Source organism: Papaver somniferum, chromosome 4, assembly GCF_003573695.1.
Source record: "Papaver somniferum cultivar HN1 chromosome 4, ASM357369v1, whole genome shotgun sequence".
NCBI lineage: Eukaryota > Viridiplantae > Streptophyta > Magnoliopsida > Ranunculales > Papaveraceae > Papaver > Papaver somniferum.
This window is the reverse complement of record NC_039361.1, coordinates 54,563,506-54,573,948: the sequence shown is the minus strand read 5'-3', so window position 1 is coordinate 54,573,948 and position 10,443 is coordinate 54,563,506. Positions and strand designations below refer to the sequence as shown.

The window sequence follows — 10,443 nt, the reverse complement described above, 5'->3', positions numbered from 1 at the left end:
TTTTGTGGTATAAGTAGTATAAAGAAAGTAAGATGAAGCTTGGATATCAAATCCCATGACTGATAAAGTAATACTAATATTATCGAGGCAATACCAATCCAGAGATCCAGTGTCCATGATTACTTGTTTTATATGGATTTGATATTACCCTTTAATTTCAGGTATAAATCATGTCAAATTGGTAGGATTTGAAGAAATGTTTTCAATGTGTACAAAAGTTCTAAACATCTATAGTAGCCATATTAATATGGAGTAGGATCCGTTGACATGGTTAAAGTGACATAATTTTGACATTATAACGACATTTTTTCGACCGAACCCAAAAGACAATGAATTTGAAGTTAATATTTTTGTGACATGTTCTTCTTATCTATATTATAAGGGACAATGATGTTTTTCCATATGGACGGTTATCCACATTTCGGACATATAAAGGACGGTTCAGATCGAGTCATATATTTTACATTTTTAGCATATAAAGAAGGGTTGAGATTGAGACACTGCTTTTAAGATTTTCAATCTACATTTCCAAGGGTCCAGATCGAGCCACGTTTCAATATCCACTTCACCTTCCCAGTGTCATTTATTTAGAGTTATTCTTCACATTTCAATGTGAAACCGTTTATTTTATTATAAATTAAACTCCCTCTTAATTCATGCTTCAAAAAAAAATGATTATGTTGTTTCATCTTCTTCATCGTCTTTTTTTCATCAAAAAAAAATTAAAAATTAAAAGATCTTCTTATGCCCGTAATATTTCAATTTCTCCAATGTGTAATATATTTCTACCAAAGAAGATCTCTTTATCATCCACTGCATATTGAAAAGACGGTTAGTTATTATATTTGTTCTCTTATAGTTTATACTTTTTTATAGTTTATTAATTTTCATCAAAAATTTTTTTCATCCAATTGGTGTTTTTAAATCTGGGTTATTGAGAAATGTTTCAGATTTTTTATTTTTATTTTGTGGTTTTAGGGTTAATTTGTGTAAAGATTAGATTAGCGCTCATTGGATTCATCAAATGGTATTAAAGCGCAGTAGCTGCAGCGTTTTCAACTTAATGTTTGTATTTCTCTCTTCTCTTTGAATTAGAATTTCATTTTTAAATTTGTATGGTGAATATTTTTATTTTTCCCCAATTAATTTTATTTAAGATTATTAAGTTCTGTTTGAATTTGATTTTGTGCATCCCACTTCCTCTTCACAAGAATTATAAAGGTTGATTATTTTTCAAGTTCTATATGTTATTCTTAATCCTGTAAATTTACTTTTTGGTATGATTTCCAAGTCTCACTTGAAGTGTCAATACGTGAGCACTACCAGTTGAATTAGCTTAGATTCATCAAATGGTATTAAAGCGCAGTAGTTGCAGCGTTTTCAACTTAATGTTTGTATTTCTCTCTGCTCTTTGAATTAGAATTTCATTTTTAAATTTGTATGGTGAATATTTTTATTTTTCCCCAATTAATTTTATTTTAGATTATTAAGTTCTGTTTGAATTTGATTTTGTGCATCCCATTTACTCTTCACAAGAATTATAAAGGTTGATTATTTTTCAAGTTCTATATGTTATTCTTAATCCTGTAAATTTACTTTTTGGTATGATTTCCAAGTCTCACTTGAAGTGTTAATACGCGAGCACTACCAGTTGAATTAGCTTTTAGTTCATCGTACTTATTTTTTGTGTTTATAGAAATCTTGTCGGCTTTAGCTAACCTAAAATTTTTCATCTTCTGTAGACATCGAATATGGGCAAATGGAAGTTGATTCTACGAACCAAATACCGAAAAATAGACATTTTCTATATTCAACTACATAAATTATTTTAAGGTATTGTACTGTAATGTGAATAATTATAGAGGAGATCCATTCGTCGATTAGGTTCTTTGATTTAATAAAAATGAAGTTTCAAACATTTATAAATTAGTCTTACTTTGGAACTCTTGGTTTTACAATATTTGGTCATTTTTGTTGTATTGATAAGTTGGAGTTTTTTGGGTGTTTTTCTGTTATTGTATTTGTTGTTCTGGTGTGTATGTGATGATTTTAGTGCTTTTCTTACTTGAGTTAGATCTGTTAGCAGTCTAATTAATTTCTGAATTTTAAGTTAGTTTATAAAATATTTTGAAATCTTTCCTTTGCATTTAGCTGTATTATCATTTCAATTTTTTAAATTTGCAGGTTCATCGAAACTTTTTCGGAAATGAAATACCACTTAAAGCAAGGGAGAAGGGACACAGGTTGGTTTTATCTGTCGAGGTAAATACCAGTATTTGATTCGTACATTGAGGTTTGGTAAAAATCTTTTCGTTACGTATTCCGGATGAATTTAGCACTGCTAGAGTCCATTGTAGCAATGTTCACGAAGTATAATATAGGATATCGTTATTATTAACATGTTATTTAGGGGGTTTGCGCAAGGTCAGATTCGTTTGCCCAATATATATATAAGGTCGGGTGAAAGGTTTATTCGCGTTTCTGTACTGTTGGTCTCACTGCAAGCTACTTTTAGACCCTTAATACCAATTGAGCTCGGATAAAGTATAAAAGTTCGGTATTTTTTACGAGGGACCTACTATATGTTCAGTTCATACAATTCTCAATAAGTTTTAAGCTCAGTTTTGTATAACACCGAAAAATGATATAATACCCTGCTCCCTTCCCCCACTTCTTTTCCCCACCTATGTATCAAGCATCTATTGGTTAAATCCAATAATAATGAGACCCCCTGTTAATCTCAATCCAGGGATCAAGGGCTAAGAACCATGACACCTAATGGGGGAAGGGAGTGGGGGAAGTGTAGCAGCTTCGGTATAACACGACAGAGGTAGGAGCAAATGTAAATTATCAATTATGTGAATGTTTTGACAGAAGGTCTACATATGTTGACATGAACAAGGAGGTTGTAGAATTGTAAGTTTCTCATATCATTTGGCTCTTTTAACACTTTATTCATGTACTTCTAAATAAGATATTATCAATTATCAACAGTCTCTATATTTCAGTTTTTACAGGATAACTGAAAGTCAGAGTTTGTGTTATTAGTGTGTTACCTTATAATTATATCGATATTGGTCTGTGAAATCTGTTTGTTGGGAATTCGCCGAACAAGGAAAAGCTAGAAAATATTTTATGAAAAATATGTTGGTAGTGTCCAATAGAAACATAGATTATGAATTGGGATTGTGGTGCATGCCGAACGTCGGTTGGTTCAATAAAAATTTCATTTTTTCAGGGAATAAAATCAGTAATCAGTTGCTTGATGATTTATGTTCACGGTAAAATGATGGTGGCATGTGTCGTGTTATTTAATGAGACTAAAACTAAATCTTACATCTCTTTCCAGTATCGTACTTAGTTCCCTACCCTTTTTTTATTCTCAAGTGCCTATGATTCAATAGGGATAAGATCATGTTGAGTTAGTGTGTCACTTTTGTATAGATTAGTCGTTTGGGATCAATTATGTTGAGTAATTTATTTTAATATTGTAACAAATTAGAAAGCCTGTACGATAGTCATGAAGAATTTCCTTAGGCACAATATTTCCTTATAACAGTTAATTGGTAACATTATCTCATAATGAATATAGATATGCAACTGGAGAAAGTTTGGAACACCAACAACACTACCATCTTATATTAAAAAAATTACTTTCTGTTGCATTTGGTCGTTGCAGCAGTCTCACTTCAAACTACTCTTTTAAATAAGCTATTAAATTTCATGTCTTTTTGATATAATGTGGAACCGATGTTTTTCCTCAAATTATACAGGTGAACTATTGGAACTTATGCTTTTGTAAATAATTTTTTCCGTTTGATCGTTGGCATGTTGATATCGATGAAAGATTTTACTAACAACAATCCACTTATACATATATCGGCAATCATTCTCGGTATGGAATGGGTTATCTTAAATAGTTGGTTAGACATAGGTTAAATTTAGCCTCATGTAGTCATCAAGCATTAATGTTCCTTTCAAGGTTATGTACAAAATGGTGTGCATACATGTATTCTCTTTGATTTCTGAAGTAAGTTGGATGTTAATCCTATATTTTTGTACGCATAGGAAAAACTGAAAAAGTGTGTATGGAACCGCGACATGTTGGATTTTGGGAACATGAACACCAGCATATGCATCATCTCTTATATTCTTTTTCTCTCTGTATACAATTTTTAGAACTTATATTCTAAAGTTTCAAAGAACTTTGTAAAGGTATTGGAATAGTATGGGGTAGCAATCATGTAAAAGTTGTTATCGTTCAATTTTGATGTTTTCATATTTTACAAATATTTTTAAGTAAAATTCCACAATTTCGCTATTTATTAGCTTTATATGTTTTTGGTTAATTATTAGTCTCAAATTATGCATTCAAAACAAATTTAAGTATACTTCAACCAACTAAAAAAAGAACAAATTTAAGTCAAAATAGGTGATTGTTTATTAGAGATCATCATTAAAACAACGTCTTGAGCAGCGTGTCTACCGTACGTATGTAAAAAAGTAAATTCTAACAACACTAGGAAAAAATGACACAACGTAATGACGTTGGAGTTAGATTTAACAGGACATATGTCGAAATACGATAAGAAACAATCATTCGGCAACACCGAGAATAAATTAAATCCCGTGTCGTCACGGCACGAGTCATATCCTAGTAAGTCTCTATAGTCCAACCAAAAATGAGAGAATTATGAGTTGTATGAGACCACCATCTATCATTTTGAATACCAACCATTGAAGCAGTTGAAATTAAAATTCATGGATGGTGAAGTTTCATATTTCAGAATATTTTTTTTGTAGGAATGTATAATTTTATACGAGGAACATGTCAGCAAAATCTTAGCTTCAAATTCATCATCGTCTAAATATTTTAGAAAAAAAGGCGTCACCATATTATGATAATGTCATTCTAACCATATCATTGGATTCTTACCCTATTAATATTAGATCTTGTTTATCTTCGACCACATGTTTTTGTTGGAAAACGATTAGTAAAAAAATAATTTTTTAAAGTTTTAATAAAAAATTATAATTTATTGTTTTATTTTGTGAATGAGACTTTTTAGTGCCACATCGTGGAGTTTCCAATTTTTAGTAGTTTTAAGAAACTATATAAACCTTTTAATCCCACATCGGGGAGTTTTTCTTCTTAAGTTGTATTTGTCAATTATATAAACAAATTCACTATTTTTGTAAAATGGGAAAGGGGTTGCTCTATATTTTAGAGGGACCCCTAAGAGAAAATATTTTACAGGGTTTCTTAAGAGTTCGCGATTTTCCTTAACGGTTTTTTCGGAGTTGCCAAGCTCAAGTTGAGCATCTACTACATATGCTATTAGTAGGTGTAGTAGGGTGTTTTATCCTGAAGATATCCGTCCTGTGAGGGCTATAGCATCACTCTTGAGTGTATCCGGGCGCTAATGTCTTAAGGGAAACGTGTTGAACACGTGACTCACTCTGTTTTTCCAAAGTTTTGCCTTGTTGTTGTTGTGGAGATATGAGAAGCTCGTTCGTTTCGTCAATCGATCAATTCCATTATAAAGGAGATAAGTATCAATAACTTTTGTTTATTTGATTTTTTCTTTATTTTAATTATTGCACTCAACAATCTTAAGACATTAAAATTTGTAATAATCGAAAATGGTTGGTTGGTTTGTGAATCATGGATGTTAATTGTGGAGTGAAAAACAAAAACAATTGTTTGGTCAGCTGTAGAGTTTCGATATTATCTCTTAACCTAAAAGGAATTTCGATTAACCCTTTTGACACAACGTAGTAGACATCCTGATAGTTTTACTCACGTAAAATTTCAGAATTTTTGGAGTTGTAAAAGTATTTTTTTGATATTTTACAAAACAGACAAATGTTCCTGAAAAATTCTGACGGGCAAACTTTTGTTGTTAACTAAAGTATTTTTTATGGGGTAATCATGAGTTTTTTGATATGGTGGTTCAAACGAAGTTTGTAAATCTAGATATTATCTTCAAAACTCATATTTTATCTTCCGTTTCGGAACTAAGGTTTATGAGATGTGGTGTATTAGGTGATTGGGAAATTACCGTGTCCGTGGTCAGAGTATAAACGAAGATTGTGACATGAAATTGAAAAGGAACATGGCTACCAGGCGCATGTGGATGAACACAATTCTTCCAAAGCTGACAAAGGCGGGAATATCAAACACAACTCTAACCGTAGTCTTCATAAGAAAGGTATGTTTCGTAAAACTGAATCCGACGTTACTTTAATTAAGGGTGATTGTTATGTTTGTAAAATTCCGGGTCATACGGTAGTAAAGTGTAGACAACATAAAACCTTAGTAAGTAGAAAGTTAATTCTAATTTAGTTGAAACAAATTAGAACGAGTTCATTGACATGATGTCGGAAGTTATTTTAATAACCAATATGAGAGACTGGTGGGTGGACTCTGGAGCCACTAAGTATGTTTGTTGAAACAGAGACTTATTCACCTCTTATCAGAGGATAAGGGATGTCGAGAAACTCTATATGAGTAACTCATCTGCGACAGAGGTTGCATAAAAGGGAAAGGTCGAGCATAAGCTCATATCTGTAATATTCTCACACTGAATGAAGTTTTCATGTTCCGAGCATATGAAAGAATCTTGTATCTTGTTCTCTTGAAGATGGTAAAAGATTGAAAATCTTAATTAAATGTGGAAAACTTGTTATAACTAAGGGCATTGATTTTTTAGGCAACAGTTAGAGGACTTAGGGTCTATATATAAGTTTAAAGGAAAATCTGATGAAGTGAACATAATTGATTCTTATGTTTTCTTTTGTGTATCTTTGAATGTTTTGCATGGTAGACTTGGAACCGTAAAATTATAAGTCAATGCATAAACTGCCTAGCATAGGCTACGTACCCAAATTTAGTTTGGATATTGAACACAAAAGTGAAATGAATATGCTATAAAATCTTTTAACACAAATGTTCAGAGTAATTCTAAGCCCTTAGAATTAATTCAGTTAGGCCTAGTTGACATGAGTTCAACCCAAAACCACTATGGTAACAGATGGTTTATAACTTCCGTAGATGATTGTACGAGATACTGTCTTGTATACTTGCTTAGGGATAATGATGATGCCTTAGAAGCCTTAAGATGTATAAACTTGAAGTTCAAAACCAATTAGAAGCCTTGAACATAACAACTGTATCCTTAAGAAGATGATAATTGTCATGTTGATTAGTTCAGGATTACCTGCGGCCTTGTGGGGGGAGGCAGTCATGTTAACTAGTATATCCTGAATAGAGTATCCTTAAAGATCAGATAAAACTCCATATGATTTATGGATAGGTAGATGACCTTCTTATGAATGCGTCGAAGTGTGGGGGTGTTTGACTAAGTTTGCCATTCGTCTTCCTAAAATAAGTAGATAGAAACCAAAAATGTTGATTGTGTCTTCATATAAGGTATGATGAGTATACTTCTACATATAGATTTTTGGTTGTGTGTTCTGATTTTTCAGACTTTGGTGTGATTTTTTCTGACTTTGGTGTGATTACTATTACATAATCTAGGGATGATGAGTTCTTTGAAGATGTTTATTCTTAAACCTGTACCTCATTAGAGATGTGTTGTTGATCCCTAGATTTATTTTCAAATAGTCAGAACTTATCTTAAAGGAAGATGAAGTTACGGTTGAGCCTAAGAGAAGTAAAAAAAAAAAAAATTAGACTTGAGACTTCTTATGAAGCCGACTTCATAACATGCTTATCTTAGTCTAAGCCCCGTACTTGTAAAGAAGCCTTGATATCTACTGAAACCCCATTCTGGTAAGAAGCTTCATTTAGTGAAATGGACTCAGTCCGTCGGAACCTGACTTGGGAGGTTTATAGATGTAAATGAGTCTTTAAGAGGAAACATTAGGTATATGGAACTGTAGAAAAATATTAGGCTAAGTTGGTAGCTAAAGGCTATAAACTAAAAGAAGGTGTATATTTCCTTGATTTTGTATGGTTTATAAAATAAGCACGTAAACAGTGACATGGAAAATTTGATCATGTGATAATGTGTAGTGGATTTAAGTTAATGAATCTGACAAGTATATTTACAAGTAACTTGTTAAGGATGCCTGTGTGATTATATGCTTGTATGTTGATGATATGCTTATACTTGATACAAACATAGATGTGATTAATTCCACTAAAAACATGCGTTGAATGAGAACGTTGACTTGAAAGACTTAGGCCCTGTTGATGTAATCTTAGGGATGAGGATTAGAAGATAATCTAGCATTTATAGTCTTAGTCATTCTATTATGTTGAATTTTGTGCTTAAGAGATACAATCAGTGTGATTGTAAGCCTGCTTGTACTCCGTACGATCATTCTTGTAGACTCAAGAAAATTAAGGATAGTGGAGTATCTTAACTTGAATACTCAAGAGTTATAGGATGTCTGATGAATTTAATGAACTGTAAGTGTCCAGACATTGCCTATAGTGTGAGTAAGTTAAGTAGATATACTTGTTGTCCAGAGCAAGAGCATTGGGATGCACTTAGTAGAGTATTACGGTACCTAAAATACTCTATTACCTTTTGTTTGGTTTATGAAAGGTATCTTGCTGTCCTTGAGAGACTTTGTGATGCAAACTGGATAGTTGACTCAGAGGAGTCTTAAGTCTACGAGTGGATATGTTTTCACTCTAGCAGGAAGGTTTGTTTTGGAAGATTTCCAAACATACATATATTGCTCAATTCATTATGGAATCTGAGAGTATTGTTATAGATAAAGCACGAGAGGGGCCGGAGTGCCTAAGATGCTTTTTAGAAGACATTCCTCTCTGGCATAGGCATGTGCCAGCTATATCTATATACTGTGTTAGACAAGTTATAATAGCTAAAGCTAAAAATAACTAATCTCAATTGGCGTTATTTCCATTGATTGGATAAAGTCCAAGGAGAATATCGCGCAACCTTTGACGAAAGGTTCATCCAAAGAGATTGTTAGAAACACATCGAAGGGGATGGGGCTTAAGCTTATAAATTAAACTTGCCATGAAGGATACTCAACCTTGCTGAATGGAGATCCCAAGATCAAGGTTTCGAATGAGACAACTAATTTGTGGTGGGTAAAGGTAAACACTATCAGAGAATTTCATTCTTTTTCCCTTCCCTATGGTGTAGACGTGATAGTGTGAGTGCATGTGAAGGATGACTTTTAAGAAGTCTTAATGAGTTATATAGTTTCAATTTAAGATTGAAGTGGGGTGTAGCAGTAACACTCTTTATGGAAACTCACCTATCTGAATGAGGAAGTGGGCCGCTTCCTATGAGAATATGATCTTTGATTCTCTATAGCATTCTGAGAAACAAGATATGTCCAGGGCCAAATTGGACAAAACGGCACGAGCCTGGCAACAATCTTGGAGATATCACCCGTGGTTGTTATCACGAATTACATCAAATGCTAGCAGTTCAAGACATAGTTCACTGTCTCTAGCAAGTAATTCTGGTAATATCTCACTAAGCAAAGGTTCAAGACCTCATGGACACTTCTGCCTAAAATGGTATTTCCTGCGCTTTTTATGTGATTTTCGTTTTGATGGTTTTGGTATTACTGGAACTTAGGACCTAAAGGTCACTAAGGGACTAGTTCATCCTTTTTCACTTTGGTGAAAGATACCTATAGTCTCACCACGTGGGAACTAAAGATGAAAGCTCTCAATACTATTATGATTTATGCAATCCATAGTATGACCCTAGGGTCAACACACTTTTGTGTGAGGGAGAGGACGTAGAAATGACTAGTATGATTTCAACACTTGCACGATCAGTCTGTTTGGATCGTGAGGTTGGCATGTTGATTTACCAAGATCTATCCGTGTTTTCATGTTTTATTGAGTTTTCATTCATGTGGGGGATTGTTGGAAAACGATTAATAAAAAAATAATTTTTTAAAGTTTTAATAAAAAATTATAATTTATTGTTTTATTTTGTGATGAAACTTTTTAGTCCCACATCGTGGAGTTTCCAATTTTTAGTAGTTTTAAGAAACTATATAAACCTTTTAGTCCCACATCGGGGAGTTTTTCTTCTTAAGTTGTATTTGTCAATTATATAAACAAATTCACTATTTTTGTAAAATCTATGGGAAAGGGGTTGCTCTATATTTTAGAGGGACCCCTAAGGGAAAATATTTTATAGCGTTTCTTAAGAGTTCGCGATTTTCCTTAACGGTTTTTTCGGAGTTCCCAAGCTCAAGTTGAGCATCTACTACATATGCTAGTAATAGGTGTAATAGGGTGTTTTATCCTGGAGATATCCGTCCTGTGAGGGCTATAGCATCAATCTTGAGTGTAGCCGGGCACTAATGTCTTAAGGGCAACGTGTTGAACACGTGACTCACTCTGTTTTTCCAAAGTTTTGCCTTGTTACTGTTGTGGAGATATGAGAAGCTCGTTCGTTTCGTCAATCGATCAAT

At 33.1% G+C, this 10,443-nt stretch overlaps 1 long non-coding RNA gene across 1 annotated transcript; it reads left to right on the top strand.

Moving 5' to 3' along the window:
- The first annotated feature begins 707 nt into the window (after positions 1–707).
- On the top strand, positions 708–1,806 carry LOC113274513. The gene is made up of 3 exons (XR_003323036.1): positions 708–831; positions 979–1,065; positions 1,743–1,806. It is a non-coding gene; the product is annotated as an uncharacterized LOC113274513 (long non-coding RNA).
- Positions 1,807–10,443: the final 8,637 nt, after the last annotated feature.